Source organism: Physeter macrocephalus, unplaced genomic scaffold (assembly GCF_002837175.3).
Source record: "Physeter macrocephalus isolate SW-GA unplaced genomic scaffold, ASM283717v5 random_745, whole genome shotgun sequence".
NCBI lineage: Eukaryota > Metazoa > Chordata > Mammalia > Artiodactyla > Physeteridae > Physeter > Physeter macrocephalus.
Window position 1 is genome coordinate 27760 of NW_021146031.1, and position 18883 is coordinate 46642.

At 50.4% G+C, this 18883-nt stretch overlaps 1 long non-coding RNA gene across 4 annotated transcripts; it reads right to left on the reverse strand.

The window, feature by feature from the left end:
• Positions 1-314: 314 nt before the first annotated feature.
• Positions 315-9900, reverse strand: LOC114485217 (uncharacterized). 4 transcript variants are annotated; one of them, XR_003678702.2, is made up of 4 exons: positions 9451-9900; positions 8288-8389; positions 5439-5611; positions 315-3770 (listed from the first exon to the last, which is right to left on the reverse strand). It is a non-coding gene; the product is annotated as an uncharacterized lncRNA (long non-coding RNA). The 4 variants fall into 4 exon arrangements; XR_008616775.1 differs by having other exon boundaries at positions 8288-8476; XR_003678701.2 differs by having other exon boundaries at positions 8288-8487.
• Between the last annotated feature and the right edge of the window lie 8983 nt (positions 9901-18883).

Sequence of the window (18883 nt, forward strand, 5' to 3'; positions counted from 1 at the left end):
TGCAAGTCCCACATCTGAGGGCTGCAGGATGAGCCGGGGTCCAGTCTCAGGGACCCAGGCAGCATGACAAGCTTGGCGTCCTCCCTTTCAAAGCCCGGCAGATCTCTCCCCGGCCCTGGAAGTAATGTTCTCCTTATGCTGCGGGGCATTTCTGTCACATCATCGCCTTGGGTTTCTTGCTCTAAGGGTGAATCTCACAAACTTTGGTTCATGGTTCCCTTTCCTCCCTCTTGAAAGCCTTGCTTCTAAGACTAAGGCTTGCTATGAGCTCTTAAAAGTTTACGTTTAAAACTCCAATCTGAGCAACGACTTCTTTGGTCTAGACAGACCCTTCCGTGCAGCCATGAGTGTCACTGCAGGGCCTAGCCTTTTTTGGGTTTTTAAAAATATTTATTTGGTCGCACTGGGTCTTTAGTTGCGGCTCACGGGCTCCTTAGCTGTGGCGTGCGAACTCTTAGTTGCAGCATGCATGTGGGATCTAGTTCCCTGACCAGGGATTGAACCCAAGCCCCCCGCATTGGGAGCGTGTAGTCTTAACCACTGCGCCACCAGCGAAGTCCCAGGGCCTAGTCTTGATGGAGAAAAGAAAACACGTTGACGTTATACTGGCTGCACACCCTGTATTTTAAAACGTGTTCATCCGCAGTTTGTGGCAGACAGGCGGATGGGGAAGAGGCCAGAGCAGAAGCTGGGCGAGCAGGTAAGAGGCTGTGGCTGCAGTCTAGGTGACAGAGATGACAGTCACCATAGAAACCATGGAAACACAGAAGCCTTACCCACCTTCACTGCTCCCCTTGTAGGCAGGGCATCAGCATGTGGTCCAGGGAGAGGGGCTTCTGGGAAAAGATTTCCTTCCTAATCAAAGAGAGACATCCATTAGGACATAGGCCTCTTCCAGAAGAATGTTTTGTGATGCTTGAAAATAGTGGCCTTCTCGTTAACACGAAGGGCAAAGCTTAAGGATCAAGTCAAACAGAGACAGCAGCGCAGAAAGGTGGAGAGAACCCGCGTCGTTGATTACGTTGAGCTGACCATCAATTTCCCTGCCTCTGGACTGCTTGTAACCTGAGACAGTTTTTTCTGTAGCCAAAGCATTCTTACTGACACTTGGAAAAAAATGTTTCAATTTAGGATGTATCGGTATCTGCTATGGGACAAAAGGGGAGAGTTGGCAAATAAGCACATGGATACATGAGTAGAAGTCAGAGCAAAGGTCTGACCTGGAGAAACAACGTTGGGAAATCGACAGCATAAAGATGGCAATTAAATCCATAAGTGCCGAGATCGCCCCGGGAAAGGACACCCGTGGAGGAGGAGAGGGTCCGCCTTAGCAAAGTCCAGCGTTTAAAGATCAGAGAAAGATGTGCAGGCCTAGCCGACCGGGAATGAGAGGAAAGCCTTGTGGAAGCCGAGCGAGGAGAGAGAACCTGGGAGGAAGCACGGGTCACCTGCCTCCTGCTGCTGGGAGACAGAGGGAAGCCTGCGTGTCTCTGTTTTGTGACATGTCGGTCACACGTTGGTCACTGTTGCCTTTGGAGCGGCCCCAGAGGTAGGGGCGCAGGCAGGCTGAAGTGGGGTGAAGAGCCCAGGGGACAGAATGGTGTCTGTGGTAAGGAAGCGGGGTACAGGCAGGAGAAGCCATTATGACTGAAGAAAGGATGAAACCTGTTCCCTGCCCGCCTGCGTGTCCAGCTGCTTAAACAGGCGACTCTCCGCTGCCCGTTTCCCCCAGGACTCTCTCTCCTCGGCCTGGACACAGTCAATATTACCCTTAGTTTATAATTCATATCCTCAACAAATATTTATTGGGTGCCCGCTGTGTGCCCAGCACCCTGTTTGGCCTCAGGAAAATACAAGAAAGATTCAGCTGGGTCCCTGTCTCTTCCCATGAGCTTACAGTCTCCATCCTGGAGGAAGAAAAGAGCCCCCTCCGGAAACAATGGGGCATGAAGTCTAGACACTGTGTGTGCGAGCTTGCAGGCCGGAGGCGGCGGTCACTAGGACTCCGGGGAACCGCGTCCCAGGGCGAGCCTGAGAGAGTGACGCCAAATGTCTAGGAAGGGCTCACGCGTGGGGGCTCCTGCCGGCCCTCGGAGGTGGGGTGGTGGGCTGCGGAGGGGAGGGCTGCCCGAGCCAGAGCTGTGTCAGCAGGACTCCTGACTGCGGGTGACGGGAACCCCCTCAAAACAGACTTTCCCCAAAGGGGAGTCTATAGGCTCCTGGCCTCGAGATGTGCTCGGATCCAGGAACTCAGATGGGGCCCTGGACGCCCTCGCCTCTGAAAGCCCCTCCACTCTGTTGGGGGGGGGACAGAGCTGCCAGCAGTGAGCGACTGTCTCCCCGCGTCCGTGCCAGAGTCCCAGGGTGGACGCTGGCGTGCTTTCGTGGGTCACGTGTGAGGTGGCAACACGTGATGCTGAGACGCTTCCAGGAGTGAAAACGGGGCGCTGTTGGTGATTCTGTCGGGACGACGGGCACACCCAGGGACTCTGCTAGGAAGACTAGAAGACGAAGTCTCCTGTATCACACGTAACTGATGTGGCCACTGCCGCCCCTGGTAGACACCCCACCAGAATCACACACAGTGGGGAGGCACCTTCCTCCAGCGTCATGGTGCCGATAACAGATGAAGGATGGGCCGGGAGGCTGGGACCACGGGGTGAACGCGTCCACCATTCGCAGCGAGGTGGCCACGCAGGGAGAGGGCGAGAAGACTGGAGACGGAAGCTCAGTGCCTGACGTCGAGCGGAGCGGACACAGACAGAGACGCCTGAGCCCCACCTGACGGGGGAGGAAGGCAGGACGCGGTCCAGGAGACCGAGAGGGAGGCGGATGCTCGGGAGCCAGGGCTGGGGCTGAGGCGCGGGACGGATCGAGAGACTCCGAGGGGAGCTCAGGTCTGCTAGCTCGTCCTGAGCCGTTGCGGGCACTGGTGCGGAGGAGCTGGAAGGAGAGGGGTCTGTTCTCAGCAGAACCTCCTGGCTGATGGGCCCACGTGGAGGAAGGGAGGAGGAGGGCGCCCCGAGTTCCAGGTTTTTGGGGGAGCAGAGGCGCCGGCAGGGACAGGGAGGCGGCCGAGAGTAGCAGTCTGGAGACGAGATAAGTCTGCTTCGGGTCACCCTGAGCTGCGGAGAAGTTGTATGAACAGAGAGAACACGGAATTAGAGTTGGAATCTGACTTGAAGCCAAGACAATGGATAAAGTCTCCAGAAACGAGAGCGAGCAATGGCCGGAGTGGAGTGTGAGGCGAGGGGCAGGTAGGCGGCGGGAGGGCGAGGAAACAGGAAGAAGCTGGGGGAGATTCGGGGGGGTGGGGTGGGGACCAAGCGCCAAACGCTTGGCTGAAATCCAGGGGCACTGGAGAGCCTCCCAGGCGTCTGGCCAGAAGCACACGGATGACCTCTGGGAAAGTCATTCCTTACAGCGCTGCAGCTCTCGGGACACGCGGGGCCACACTGTGCAGCAGACGTCTCTGAGAGCATCAAGGTTCCTGTCTCGCGCAGGCTTCGCGTCCTCAGTGTTCAGACAGGCTCTGCTCCAGGCCGCCCTCACCCCGGAGGACGGAGCCCCGGGAGGATGGAGCCCCGGGAGGACGGAGCCCCGGGAGGACGGAGCCCGCGCTGTCGGAAGCCTCATCGCTAGTTGCTTCGGCAGAAAGGAAGCCACGGCGCTGGGGCCTCACGCTGGCCATCAGGTCCTCCTGCAGGCGAGCCTCACAACTCAGCGGCCCCAGCCAACCGCAGGGGCCAGGCGTGCAGGTCCCCACGTGCCTGCAGCAGGAACGGAAATAGCTGTCGAGAGGAAACGACCCTCCAGAAAGTAGCGGAGGCGGAGGCCAGGCTGCGGTGGGGGGGGTTGGGGGTGGTGGTGCCTGCTCTCTCAGAGACACTATTCTTTTTTTAAAATATTTATTTATTTTGGCTACACTGGGTCTTAGCTGCGGCACGTGGGATCTTCGCTGCAGCATGCGGGCCCTTAGTTGTGGCATGCATGTGGGATCTAGCTCCCTGACCAGGGATCGAACCCAGGCCCCCTGCACTGGGAGCGGGAGCCTTACCCGCTGGACCACCAGGGAAGTCCCTTCGACACTATTCTTGAGGTCAGACCACAAGCCTCCTGTGCCCTTTAACCCCTTGCGGGTGATGCCTACACACCTCGCTGTGGTAACCAGGTGCCGTCAGGTGGCAAAACCAGGGAGAGACGCTCTGATGATTTAGGACTTTCCCATAAGGCCTCGGGGAAGGTCTCGGCACGGCCTCCCCGGGAAGGAAGGTGTCTCTCAGATTCTGAGTAGCCACGTATACGTCTGCATGTTATGGCCTCATAATGGAGTATAACCCGAATGAGGCCAGTTTTCCTACTGGAGCCTGTCCTGGGAGCCCTGGTTTCCTAGTGAACAGTGCGTGCTTCGGGGGTGGGGGCATGCTCCCCTGCGGCTCTGAGCCGTGGCCTCGGACAGTGGAGATGCTCTGACCTCTCCCTGACATCGTCCTAGGAAACCTGAGAGTCTCGGGGGGGATTGCTACGTGGATAGAATTGCCAACAGAAACCAGCCTCTGTGCTCCCTAGACTCGGTGCGAAGCACAGATATTTCATAGACACAAAGTCAGCTAGACAGAGAATTTAATTCTGGAAAGTGATTATATGATAAACTGCAAGAGATGCAATACATGATTTGCCTCACGACACATTTTTAAGAAAGCAGAAGCACCAAGGAATAAAAATAAACTCGTTCAGGTTCCCAAGCGAGCAGGAAGCAGCTGAATGCAGCAGAGATGACCTAACGTTTTCTTTTTCTAACTCTTAGTTTTGTGATGTGATGTTATCTAGCTTATGGGACCCCTTTTATCCCAGAATCTGGGTCACATGATTCTTGCCTACTCCACTATTTGATAATAAACAGGTGCAAGGGCTTCAGTTCCAATATCCTCCAAGTATTGTCAGAAAAGACGAGCCTGCAGAACCCTTTGTTCAGTGTCTATTGAGTCCCCAACCGTGAGGGGTGAGTGGCTGCTTAGCAGTAATTGTCCATGTAAAATTCTGTGTATGAGCGGAAGTGCAGATACAATGTGAGAAGAGAGAAGAACGCTAGAGCGTGGAGAGCGGAGTCAAAACGCTCCCCCTTGTGAGGACTTCTTAAGCCTCCTTTCAGAGTCAGTCGTCCATTGACTGAGCAACAAAGGCTGCTCAGGGATCGCGTCCTTTCCGTCTGGTGGCCACTCATGTGACGGGAGTGGATCAAAACTCTCCTCTTCCCACCAAGAGGAGTCTTTGGCCCAGTCCCAGCCCCTGCAGACCCTGATGTGGGCTGTGTGTGCCTCCTCGACCTGCTGCCCGTGGAAGACAGGCAGGGGAGTCTTGGGCCGCCGCGCATGAGTGGACAAGTGGGAAACCCAGACGGGACCTGCAGTTCTGTTAGCAGTGTTACCAACGCTTACCTCCTAGTTTTCAGAAATGTTGACACTGGGGAAGCTGTCGCGGGGTGGGATTCGGGATCCTCCGAGCTGTCTGAACAACATTCTGGCAATCCGAAATGATTTCAGCGTGCAAAGTTGAAAACGAAGCTGCCTCTGTCTGCAGATAATAAAACTTGTTTCTTTTGCAAGCCTGCCTGTTGAAAAAGCACCCAGTCACTGTATCTTGGAGCCGAGCAGGAAGGGCAGCTGCCCTTTCTACTTGGTGGGAAGTGAGACTGTATTTCCCCTCGTAACTACTGGGGGAGACATGGGAGCACCTTGTGAACTGTATAGGTTAACCTGAAACTTCAACATTCCACAACTATTGTAACTGCAGCTAACAACATCTTGATCACAATTATAGCCAATTATTGTTGTACTCTGATTTTTTTGCAAAAAAAAAAAAAAAAAGCTTCATCTTCAAAAAGATTCATAGAAAGGGCTTTTTGACAAGTACAAGTTTATGATAACTTTCAGATCATACTGCTGAACTGGGTAATAAATTAAAGAATTCTAATGGAAAACCTGATGGCTTCATAAAACTGTTCACAGAAGATTAAAATCAAGGATTAGTCACATAGGACTGATCAAACTGATGAATATGTTTATAATTTTTTGGTTTTTGTCTGAAATATTACTGGGTTTTAATCTGTGTTTTCCAGATATAAGGAAACCCTTCCCCTCAAGATAATTATGACTTATAGCAATTTGGTGAATTATACCTTTGTAAGTAGAATTGAAACATTTATCTTTTCTCTTTACCTGATCCCTCCAGAAACTGGAAACTCTTAGATTCCCAGCAGTTTTATCAGGTAAATAAGGAAGGCCACCTCCTAATAGGTACAGGAATCTCAAGGCAATTTGGGGACCTCAAAAAGAGAGGAATTCACCCAAATCTATAGATGTCACAGGTGGAATCTGCGACAAGCCCTTGGTGTGGCTCTTCTGGACTTGAGAGACCTTTTAAAAGTTCAGTCTGAGATTTCTTATGAAAAGTTCCAGCACAGCCAATTTAAAAGAGCCTATGTGGTCGATTAACCAGACTTATTTTGGAAACAAATTCGTCTTAATATGACTATATTTGGTAGAAATGAGGGTAATTTTAAAGAGAAAAAGATGTTTCAGTGGCTATTAAATTCTAGTTTTGTTAAGCGAGGTCTGTATTTACTGCCTGGGACTTACTTTCCCAGATAGCTCCCTGTTCTTATGTTGTATCATTGTAAAATTTGATTGAATTATTAAAAGCCACTTTAAGTTTGTTTCTGAAGCTTATCACAGTAATCTGTCTTTGGATGAAGATCAGACGCCCCATGACTGACAACCAGGAGATTATCTATACTGGAAAAAGACATCAGATAAAGGACTCTTTAGAGCCATGCTGGAAAGTACCATATCAGGTCTCTCCTGAATGAACTTCAATTCCTGTTTCTGACACCTGACTTCAACTAAGACCACCAGCACTACCAGACCAGGACAAGAAGAAGATGACATCTGAAGTAGACGGCTGACCCGAGACGCTGGACCAGGCCTGTATGCTAATTACCTTGACAACTGCTCACACTTCTCCCTTATGAACCAAATGTATATCATATGCAAGTTTCAAAAAATCAGTCCGATTGCTGGGTTTGTGGCCAACTACCTATGCCCAGTACTCCCAGGTTGCCTTGGTGGGTTTCTCCTCCCCAAGGCTCTAATTGGATGAAATTTTATTTTAAAAGAAAGAAACTCTAGCACCATGCAAGCTAACATTACCACCAGTATCACTATGTGAGACCCTCTTGCCTGGCCAATTTAATGACACTCGTTCTGAACTTGGCCATAAATACTTTTACACTAGATGTTAAATATTGGATAGCGCTTAACAGGACCCAGTTGACCTATGGAACAAGTTAATGGTCTTGGCTTTACCCAGGTTGGTTAGGAAGATGCACGATTGGTTTCCCTTGGGCTCAAGGTCACCTACAAATAGCCTTGGAAACAGCCCCTGTCAGTCTGCCTTTAATGTGAGCACACTGCTTTCTATGAATTTTCCAATGGTATGACCATTTGGCTGCAATATTTGTTAACTCATCTTATGACAAGTGAAGAATCAGGTTTCTGCTCTGAATGATCCTCTTCCCAGTTTAGGAAAAATACTAGGAAAATGGTTTGGTTTAGGAGGATCTTGGCTTAAACCTTTACTAATGACATCATTACTCCTACTGTCAAGTTTGATCACATCTATAGTTCTCTATAAATTAATGAACATGTACAATGGACATCCAAGATAAAATTGGCATAAATCCTACTGGACAACTTGGAATTGACCACTAGTCCTTGCCAGACATCTTACTAGCACAACCCCTTAAAAGGAAAGAAAGAACTGGACTATTAAGATCTGACATCAAGGGAAATGATGGACCCAGGGCAGGTAAACAACCACCGTAGCATCGAGGTACCAAACATTTGATCACCTATGCTTTATATCGAAAGATTAGTGATAGATAGGGGGAAATTCATGAAACAAAATTCATATTTTATGCAAGACAATAGAAATTAAAATTTTTTCTTTGCCTGTTTGGGCCTTCTCCCTCCCCTTTAGTGTGTATTGTGCATCTGCATTAACCAGACCTCCTCAGGAGATAACATTCTCTCCCTCTCTCTCTTTTTTTTTTTTTTTTTTTTTTTTGCCACGCTGCAGGATCTTAGTTCCCTGACCAGGGATTGAACCCAGGGCCATGGCACTGAAAGCCCCAAGTCCTAACCACTGGAGCCCCAGGGAATTCCCAAAATTTTCTATTTCTTAAATCAACTACTGATTAATTTTTTTCATTGACAGTTTCAATATTCACCTTATATCATTGATGGTATTTCCACATCAACAGTGTTGTTCTTAATTTTTAAACGTTGCTCCAGTCTGAGCCACTACAAGTCACTGCCTCAGGATTCCCGGTCTGAAGTCCATGAGCACACAGGGTAAAGTCCAGGACCAAGAGCAATGATGCAAAGTCATCTTTTTGTCTTCACCTCTGTGTTGGTTCCTGAGTGGGTTCTGAATAAGTAGTAACCAGCCTGGTTTCCCAGTAATGCACCATTCCCTTCCTGGCCTGGCCCCTCTGATACCCCCCAAATCACTGCATTAAATATTAAAGCTGCCTGTGCCCTGGCAGCTCCATTCTGAAGGCAGCGGCGAAGTTTCTGTGGAATAACTCTGGCTGGCTGGCTGCTAGATTTGTTCATTATTTTCATCTATGCATATTGGCTAGGGCTGCAATATTGTTTCTTTTTTCCACAAATATTAGTCTGAAATTGAGAGAGACCCGGTCTCCAGTGCAGCCTGGAGAAAGAGGAGGGTCGTCGTTTGTTCTGGTTGCCACACCTAAGGGAGGGCTGTACATCACCCTTTAACCTAGCTGGGACATTCAGGCCGCCCCAGCCCAGGGGTCTGCTGAAGACCTGCTCATACAACATACTTTGGTGGGTGCTGTCGGGGGTGGGGAAAAGCATAAGATTTGAGCTCGTAAGCTTCATGGAGAGTGAAAACATGTACATTTAAAAAAAAGAAAAAAAAAAAGACAGTCCAACCCAAAGCAGCGCCTGGTGCAGAGAGGATGCATGACAGAGACCAGTGCCCAGAATGTCACGTCTAGGGGAGCACGTCCCTGGCTGGAGCCGTCCAGGGAGCTGCCTTGGGAGGTGGTGGGATGAGGGGGACCTTGGGGAGGGATGTAGGACTTTGACAAAGGTGCAGGGAAGCGGGGGTCACTATTGTGGATGCAACGTGAACAGAGGGAGAGCATGTGGGCCCTCCAAGAGCACTACTCCTCTCATGCAAGACTCTCAGAGCAGATCTCAGCGATGCCAGCGGTCAGTGGCCACTGCCGGTGGTGCCCGTCTGCCCTGGGTGTCACAATCTTGGAGGGAAACAGTCTTCACGGGTCTGAGATCTGAAGGAAGGTCCTGACCCTCAACATTTTCCCCAGAGGGACTCAGGTTCACTCCCAGTGTTACTTACACAGACTTTGTTCCTTTGAGGTCAGGAATCGTCCCGTCTCTTTGTTGCTGACAGCCAAGCCCATGCCAAGCTGAACCGCGTTGATTTGGCCATTTCATGACACTGTGATTCGATCTAGAGAATTCTGCCTGAGGGGAAGAAGCAACGGGGGACGGGTGAAAGCGTGTGCTCAGGCGGGGGGCAGTGGAAGCAGGTGTGAGCCCGCTGGGCAGCAGCCCCTGCCAGCCCCCCACCAAGGCCCCAGCAGCACCAGCAACCCCTGGTGGTTCTTTGGAAAGCGCTCCCGTGTCCTTCTTTGCCAGCAACTGAAACTATAAAGCAGACACTAATTGTAGCGGTAACTTACCAGGCCGTTCCACCACTGTCAGGGCAGGGGCTTCAGGGCAATGAGCCTCGGGACAGGACCCGTGTGTCCTGCGGCGCCTTGGTGGCCACGGGCCCCCCGTCTTAGGTGCTACGGGGGGTCCTGCGTCAGTGGCTCAAACGCCTGCAACCCCTTGAGCAGCGGCACCGAGGCTCTACCACGGGGAAGGTGAGACCCCCGGGAACACGTGTTCCCCCCCTCCCAGAGATCAGCGGGCGGCCTCTTGCAGGAGGCGTGGTACCGGGGCTCCACGGGGAGCGGCCCTGCAGAGGGGGCCCGCGCCGGGGACCGCACGCCTTCCACCCCTGCTGCACGTACTCTGTCCGCGGGCCACCTGCCGCCAAGCCGCTCTGCACCTGGTTATCAGGCCTCCTCTGTGGTGGACGCCGTCCACGGGGGACCACGCGTGACCTGGGTCTATGCCCCCCTCCAGCGGTCCGCCCACGTGCCCCTTCTCAGACCTTGACCTGAGCCTCCAATCTCTCCTGCCAGGACCCTGACCAGACCACGCCACGGACACCCACCCATGAGCCGAGGGGTGCTCTCACCTTGGGCTGCTGTTCTTCACCCCACCTGGATGACCAGCTCTGCTGCCTGAGACTCTGTCCGCGGGGAGATTCCCCCACCTTTCCAGGCCACCTGGGAGTGGACTGGAGTGTGGCGGCCACCCACGTTCACTTGCACCTGGTACTGAGCGGCCGGTCCGTGGACCAAGGGGTAGCTTTTTCATCCTCCATCAGCCGGGCACAGAGGTCCCTCACGTGACCCCAGGTGGGGGCTGAGGAGGAGGCACGGCCGCTGGAGCCTGCGGGAGCCCATCCCACGCGGACCCCCCACCCTGTAAAGGACCACTGCTGGGCCCTCTGACCTCTGACCTGTTGGGTCCCACAGAATCCATCCATGAGGGAAGCTCTGGCTGCAGGCGCTGTGTGTCCCTGGTGGGAAGTCCCCTCTCTGTCAGAGCTGTTGGCGGGGGCTCTGCTGCAGGTGACGTGGGAGCAGGGGCGCGACCAGCCTCGCTGCAGAACCCTGGGAGTCTGCACTGTGATTCTCCTATTGGGCGAGTCGTGAATTCCAGACGATGTCCTTTCTGACCCCAGATACCCAGGGCTCTAGGCTCCGCCAGGTTGTGCAGCTCCAGTGGCAGGGCTGCTGCAGCCCTTTGCTGCTCCGGGCCCTCAAAGCTGGCAACATTTGGTGTCACCCCAATACGGGAAGGAGCACAAAATATGCTCCCTCTGGAACCAGGTGCAAGGCTTGACTTTGGAAGGCCTTTTCAACATGCTCCAGGCTAAGAGAGGTCTGAAAGTCTCCCTGCTGTGCTGACCCTCTGACTTGTCACAGGGCTTCTCCCCCACCCTCTGCGGAGCAGGGGTCTTGCCAAGGCCTCCAGCACACTTGCCACTTCTTGCTTGTCTGGCCCTGGTCACACGATGCCTTTGATACAGTGGACCAGTGGGATGGTCTGCAGAGGGTCCTGCTGGCCCAGGTCCCCTTGGCCTCCTCCATAAAGATGGGAGAGTTAGCACCGCCCTGGTGCCACACTTCAGATGCAGGCTGCTGTCCTCACCACGCGAGTGTGGACCACGTGTGATCCTCCCTGCAGACAGGGACGGAGGAGAACGCATTCACCGGCGCGATGGCTGAAATCACACACCGAGACTGAGCGACTCTTCTCCAGCAAAGACACGTCTGCTACAAAGCTGTATTGGGGGCTTCTCCTGAGTTAGGTCTGCTGTAGACCACTGCCAGCTTTCACCACTGATTTTGTTTTTGTAGGGCCAGAATAATTATTTTTAATTAGTTAATTAATTTTTGGCTGCGTTGGGTCTTCGTTGCTGTGTGCAGGCTTTCTCTAGTGGCAGCAAGTGGGGGCTACTCTTCTGTGCAGTGCGTGGGCTTCTCATTATGGTGGCTTCTCTTGTCGCGGAGCACGGGCCCTAGGCGCACGGGCTTCAGTAGTTGTGGCTCGCAGGCTCTAGAGCGCAGGCTCAGTAGTTGTGGCGCATGGGCTTAGCTGCCCTGCGGCATGTGGGATCTTCCCAGACCAGGGCTCGAACCCATGACCCCTGCATTGGCAGGCGGATTCTTAACCACTGCACCACCAGGGAAGTCCCAGAATAATTATTTAAATGGGGACACAACGAGGACTGCTAACCACCCCCTTCATCCTTTAAATCTTGAAGGACGGCACTCATCTCTGCAGTCTCCCAGGAATGCATCATTATTTGGATCTACTATCTTGGCAAGGGCGCTACAGTGTCGAGGGCGTCTCCTGGGCTTTTTGTCCTACGACAGTTCCATACATGCCAAGGAACCAAAGTTAGGGTTCTTCCAGTTACCAGGTCTGCACCTACAGTTACATATTTGGGGAAACGACTACTGGCTGAGACCAGACGACCCACTGGCATGATGAGATTTTCAATCCCCAAGTATTAATGGGGTCACGTAGGCGTATCCACTTCTCTGAGTTTTCTGATTCCTTCCTCCGCCATTGCCACAGCAGTTACGACATGTATGTTTCCATCAGCGTGGGTCATTGCCTTTTCCAAACTTCCAAGGACCATCCTAGGAGCAAATCAGCACTGTCTCCCCAGCTGTTAAATCCTGCGAGCTGGCAAGTGTTTCCATATTGATAAATTCTCCCTTGCCCCAACTGATATTCTGCCCCTTGATCCAGCATATCCTGATGGCATCTCTTGGCTAGGTCTTATGGCTCCTTCAGGACATGAGTTCTTTCTCCTTTGCCAGGTCCAGCACTTCCGGGGCTGGGTTATATAGTGATTTACTTCTCAGCTTGGTGGCCAGGAGGGAAGGTGAGGAGTGCTAGCCTTTAATAGGGTGGAATGGACCACACATGCAAGCCCAGAGCATTCAGAGGGGCCTGGGGTTTGAAGATTTTGGTGCACCACCCTAGTTGTTCCCATCCCAAGTTTCAGGGCCTCACTCCTTCCAGTCGTGGTCCTGACTTTGGCAGAGGAGACCAGCTGGGGCTGAGAAGGCAGACTTCTCTGGAGCTTTGCTGTCCTTATCATTAAGTCCTGGGCCTGACTCAGTTCTTCCTGCAAGATGTGGGGTCTCTTTGGGCTGCCAGAGAAGCCCGGGGGGTTCACACGTCACCTAAGTTGGTGATTAGCCAACCTAAGCCTTTCCTTATCTTCCCCCACCCGGAATACCCAGCAGCAGCCACCAGAGCCCGCGTCACTACGCTGACCCCTCCCCCATGCCTCCCAGATGCCCGAGACATCGCACCAGCCGGTGTAATCCCTTCTACCTGTGTCCCTTCCCACTTTACCACTGTTAAAAGTTGCTTTTTTAATTAATAGATTTCATTTTCTTCTTTTCAAAAATTTTAAAAATTTTTATTTATTTTTATTATTTATTTTATTGTTGGCTGCGTTGGGTCTTTGTTGCCGCGCGCGGGCTTTCTCTAGTTGTGCTGAGCGGGGGCCACTCTTCGTTGCGGTGCGCGGGCTTCTCACTGCGGTGGCTTCTCTTGTTGCGGAGCACGGGCTCTAGGCACGCGGGCTCAGTAGTTGTGGCTCACGGGCTCTAGAGCGCAGGCTCAGGAGTTGTGGCGCACGGCCCTAGTTGCTCCGCGGCATGTGGGATCTTCCCAGACCAGGGCTCGAACCCGTGTCCCCTGTATTGGCAGGAAGATCCTTAACCACCGCGCCACCAGGGAAGGGAAGCCCTGTTTTCTTCTCTTTAAAAAAAAAAAAAAATTATTTACTTATTTGGCTGTACTGGGTCTTAGTTGCCGCATGCAGGACCTTTAGTTGTAGCATGTGGGATCTAGTTCCCTGACCAGGGATCGAACCTGGGCCCCCTGCCTTAGGAGTGCAGAGTTTTAACTGGTGGACCACCAGGGAAGTCCCTAGATTTCATTTTCTAAAACAGTTTTAGGTTTCCAGAAAACGTGAGCAGAGATCTCCCATATACTCCACTCCTCCTGCACAATTTCCCTGATCATTACCACCTGGCCTTACTGAGGTAGATTTGCAACAACTGAGGAATCAATATTGATACGGTATTATTAACTAAAATCCACAGTTTATGTTCAAGGTCTCTCTCTGTGTTTTCCGGTTCTATGGGCTTTGACACGTGGATAATGTCCTGTATCCACAATGACATTATCATGCAGAACAGGTTCGCTGCCCTAAAAACCTCCTGTGCCCACCTGATCATCCTTCCCCCTCAAACCCCTGGCAACCACTGATCTTTTCACCGTCTCCATAGCTCTGCCTTCTCCACAAGGTCACAGAGTTGGAATCACGTAGTCTGTAGCCTTTTCAGGCTGGCTTCCTTCACGTGATGAGCATTTAGGGCTCCTCCAGGTCTTTTCAGGGACTGGCAGCTCATCTCTTTTTAGCGCTGAATGATACTCCACTGTCTGGATGGACCACAGTTTGTTTATCCGTCACCTGCTGAAGGACATCTGGGCTGCTTCCAGGTTTTGCAGTTATGACTAAAGCTGCCGTCAACATCCACGTGCAGGTGTTTGCGTGCACACGTGCTTCAGTTCAGCTGGCTGGGCCCTGAGGAGCACGACTACTGGACGGCGTGGCAGGAGTATGTTCAGCTTTGTGAGAAACCGCCGCCCCGTCCTCCACCAGCAGTGACCAGAGCTCCTGTTGCGCCCTGTGCTCGCCAGCATTTGGCGTTGCCCGAGTTTTGGATTTTAGCCTTTCTAGCGGGTGTCTAGTGGTGTCTCACTGTTGTCTTAACTTGCATTTTTCCCTAACGACGTACCGTGTGGAGCACCTGCGCGCGTGCTCCCTTGCCATCTGTGTATCTTCTTGCCGAGGCGTCTGTTCAGATCTTCCACCCGGTTTTCAGTTGGGCTGGTGGTTATCTTCCTGTTGCACTTTAAGAGTTCCGTGTCTATCTGGATGCCAAGTCCTTTATCAGACACCTGCTTTCCAAATATTTTCTCCCAGACTGTGGCTTGTCTTTTCATTCCTTTAGTATGTTATTCACAGAGCAGACAATTTTAATTTTAATGAAGTCCAACTTATCAATATTTCCTTTCACAGATCAGGTTTTTGGTGTTGTATTTAAATGTCACCGCCAACAAAAACAGACACATAGATCAACGGAATAGAATAGAGAGCCCAGAAATAAAACCACACACCTATGGGCATTAAATCTTCGACAAAGGGGGCAAGAATACACAATGGGGAAAAGACAGTCTCTTTAGCAAGTGGTGTTGGGAAAGTTGGACAGTCGCATGCAAATCAATGAATTCGAACACACCCTCTCACCACACACAAAAATAAACTCAAAGTGGCTTAAAGACCTAAATATAAGACAAGACACCAAAAAACTCACAAAAGAGAACACAGGCAAAACATTCTGGGACATAGATCAGAGTAATATTTTCTTAGATCAGTCTCCCAAGGCAAAAGAAATAAAAGCAAAAATAAACAAACGGGACCTAATCAAACCTATAAGCTTTTCCACAGCAAAGGAATCCATAAACAAAAAGACAAACTATGGGCTGGGAGAAAATATTTGCAAATGATGTGACTGAAAAAATATACAGGCAGCTCATACAACTCAATATAAAAATACAACCCAATCAAAAAATGGGCAGAGGACCTAGAGAGACATTTCTCCAAAGGAGACATACACACGGCCAACAGGCACATGAAAAGATGCTCAGCATCACTAATTATTAGAGAAAATGCAAATCAAAACTACAGTGAGCTAGCATCTCACACTGGTCACAATGGCCATCATCAAAAAAATCTACAAACAACAAATGCTGGAGAGGGTGTGGAGAAAAGGGAACCCTCTTGCACTGTTGGTGGGACTGTAAATTGGTGCAGCCACTATGGAGAACAGTATGGAGGTTCCTTAAGGAACTAAAAACAGAAGTACCATATGACCCAGCAATCCCACTACTGGGCATATACCCTGAGAAAACCATAATACGAAAAGATACACGCACCCCTACATTCACAGCAGCCTTATTCACTATAGCCAAGACATGGAAACCACCTAAATGTCCATGGACAGATGAACAGATAAAGAAGATGTGGTGCATATATACAATGGAATGCTGCTCAGCCATAAACAAGAATGAAATAATGCCATTTGCAGCAACATGGATGGACCTAGAGATTGTCATATTAAGTGAAGTAAGTCAGATAGAGAAAGACAAATACCACGTAATATCACTTACGTGTGGAATCTAAACAGACAAAAAAAAACAAATGAACTTATTTATAAAACAGTAACAGACTCCCAGATATAGAAAACAAACTTCTGGCTACCAAAGGGGGAGGTAGGGGGAGGGATCTTAGGCATTTGGGATGAACAGACACACACACTACGTATAAAGTAGATCACCCACAAGGACCTACTGTACAGCACAGGGAGCTACACTCAGTATCTTGTAATAAACCACAATGGAAAAGAATCTTAAGCGGGACACCTGAAACTGACACAATATTGTAAATCAGCTACAGTTAAATTAAAAAAATAAAAGTAAATAAAATAAAACTTCATCGCCAAACCCAAGGTCACCTAGATTTTCTCCTATGTTATATTCTAGAAGTTGATAGTTTTGCATTTTACAGTTACGTGGTTTTAGGTTGTGATCCATTTTGTTTGTTCATCTTTGTGAAAGGTGTAAAGTCTATGTCTAGATTTTTTTTCTTTTGGTTTGTGGATGTCCAATTGTTCCAGCACTGTTTGTTGAAAAAACTGTTCTTCCACCATTAAATTGCCTTCGTTCCTTTGTCAAAGATCAGCTGACTGTATTTGTGTGAGTCTATTTTGGGCTCTCTATGCTGTTCCTCTGATCTATTTGTCTAATCTTTTGCTAATACCATGCTGTCATGATTACTGTAGCTTTATAGTGAGTCTTGAAGTCAGACACGTTAAGAACTTTAACAACTGTTTCCTTGCACATGCCAGGGATGATCAGAGTTCAACCCACGACCTCCAGTGAGGGGTCCTCATCACCAGCCTCACTGCCAGCTGGCAGGTGATATGGTTCAAAAGGCCCATTTCAGAGTCGACTTCCCGGATCACTCTGGTGCCAACTGCGGTTCCCTGGACACAGACTCTGAAGTGGAGAGTGGTGTGTAGGGGCTGACTGAGGGGTGCGCTCATGAACGGCACCTATCAAAGGACATGAGGGAAGTGGGGGAGGGCAGAGGGCGAAGTCGAAGTACAACTGGGGTGCCGCAGTGAGCACACGAGAAGTTCTGAAGCTGGGATGGCCCTCAGAGGAGTCCCAAGTGAGGCAAAGGGGCTGGGCCACCGCACCTCTGCAGCAACTAGCCATTCAATGTGGGCTTCCGGGAGGAGGAGGCATGGGTGAGGAGATTCTGTTTAGCCCAGGGCAGTTCCCTCGGAGAGCGACGCAGCTGAGCAACGATCCTCCACCTTGAGGGGTCTGGACCATGCCACACGGCATCCACCACCGCCTCGGCAGAAACGTGGCTCACCAGAGAATCCCTCTCCATTCACAGATGAGGCTCGAGCTTCTGTGGCTTTGCCCAGACCACCTGCTGTTAGAGCTTTGAAGACAATTACAAAATCTGGATGCCTACCTCTGCATCATGAAGGGTACTAACAATGGAGAACTGAAAATTAATCGACATTTTGAAACACTAACCCAGCACTTAGGATAGGAATTGTGATTTCTTGTCCAAGGAGAGAACGGAAAGAGGAGGAACACATAAGGAAGAGTTACCTGAGGGGCCTTCTATAGCTAAGCTGGCCGCAGGACCTCCGTCTGCAAGAATACCTTCCTGCCTGGTGCCCAGTCAGACCTGGTCATATTGTCAATAATCAAATTGTCAGGAAAAGATTAGAATTGCTTAATCAAGTAAGGACAAAGGCTAGGAGATGAACTGCTCATCTGTCAATATGAATAGAAGCAAGGATTAGAAATTAGTTGGTGGCTTAAACTGATATTTTTAGAATTCCACTTGAAAGGGATAAGGATTCTAAAAACAGGAAAATGGTAAATGCTACATAAGTCAGTAAAGGATCACAGTTAGCCTCATGTCCTTCGTAAAGAAACTATTACAAATTATGTGGGAGGATTTAGCTGTAAAATTGTTTGAAAAGCGGAATTTGATCTGAGACAGGCAGCCTAGATTTATGAGAGGAAACACGCCCATACGTTGTGCTGGAGATTTTAAAAGATATTATATTTATGACAGACAATGAGGATGCTTTGTGCAGCCTGCCTCTGTGAAGAATTTGATAATGTTCTACTTAAATATTTATTCTGAAGGTAAGAAGTGGGACAAGATGTAGAAAGAAATACTGCATTTCCAAATCACTGCATCTTCACGCAGACGCTCACTCCTGCTACACTGGTGGCAAAGTAAGAATGATTTGTTCGTTATCCCCCTTGCCATGCGTGGAGCCTAACACAGAGCAGGGCCTTGCTTATGGATTAATATGTGCATGAGTAGACAGGTTACTCTGGTGCCACCAACACCTCTTTAAACAGGAAGCCTAACTAAGCAGTGAGGAATGACTCCTACACGTGGCTAAAACGAGTCGCTTTCCCCTTCCTTTTAATTAGAAAAAGCAAGGGCTTCTTTCCATGAAGGGAACCAGCTTCGCAGAGTTCTTGGTGAAGACGTTCCCTGGGGATGAGGTCCTCTGAAGAGACAGCTGGTGAACATCCCCTGGGCAGACAGAGGCACTGATGGGCATATGGGAACCTTCATCCAGGAGCACGTGACGATTGCCATCAGTCAGGGGTGAGGTGGAAGGAGGAGGGAATGTGGCCCTTGGGGCAAATGGGGACAGCCACTAAGGGTCTGGGTTTTCAGGAGGTCAGAGACCCAGCACGTGGTCAGGAGTCCCTAAGTCAGGACATCTGGGCAGGGCTGCCAATAAGACAGGTGTGGTGGGAGGTCCTCTCACCTAAAAATCCAGTCCTCTGTGGTTCTGTTAGGGGCATATGGGGCCCAGGAGCAGGTCCAGATTTCCAGGTGAGCATGGTCAGGTGGCCTATCTGTCAGGAGTGGAGACCCACAGAAGAAATGAATATAAACCAGGTGAACCATGGTCAGAAAAAAAAACCAGACCATC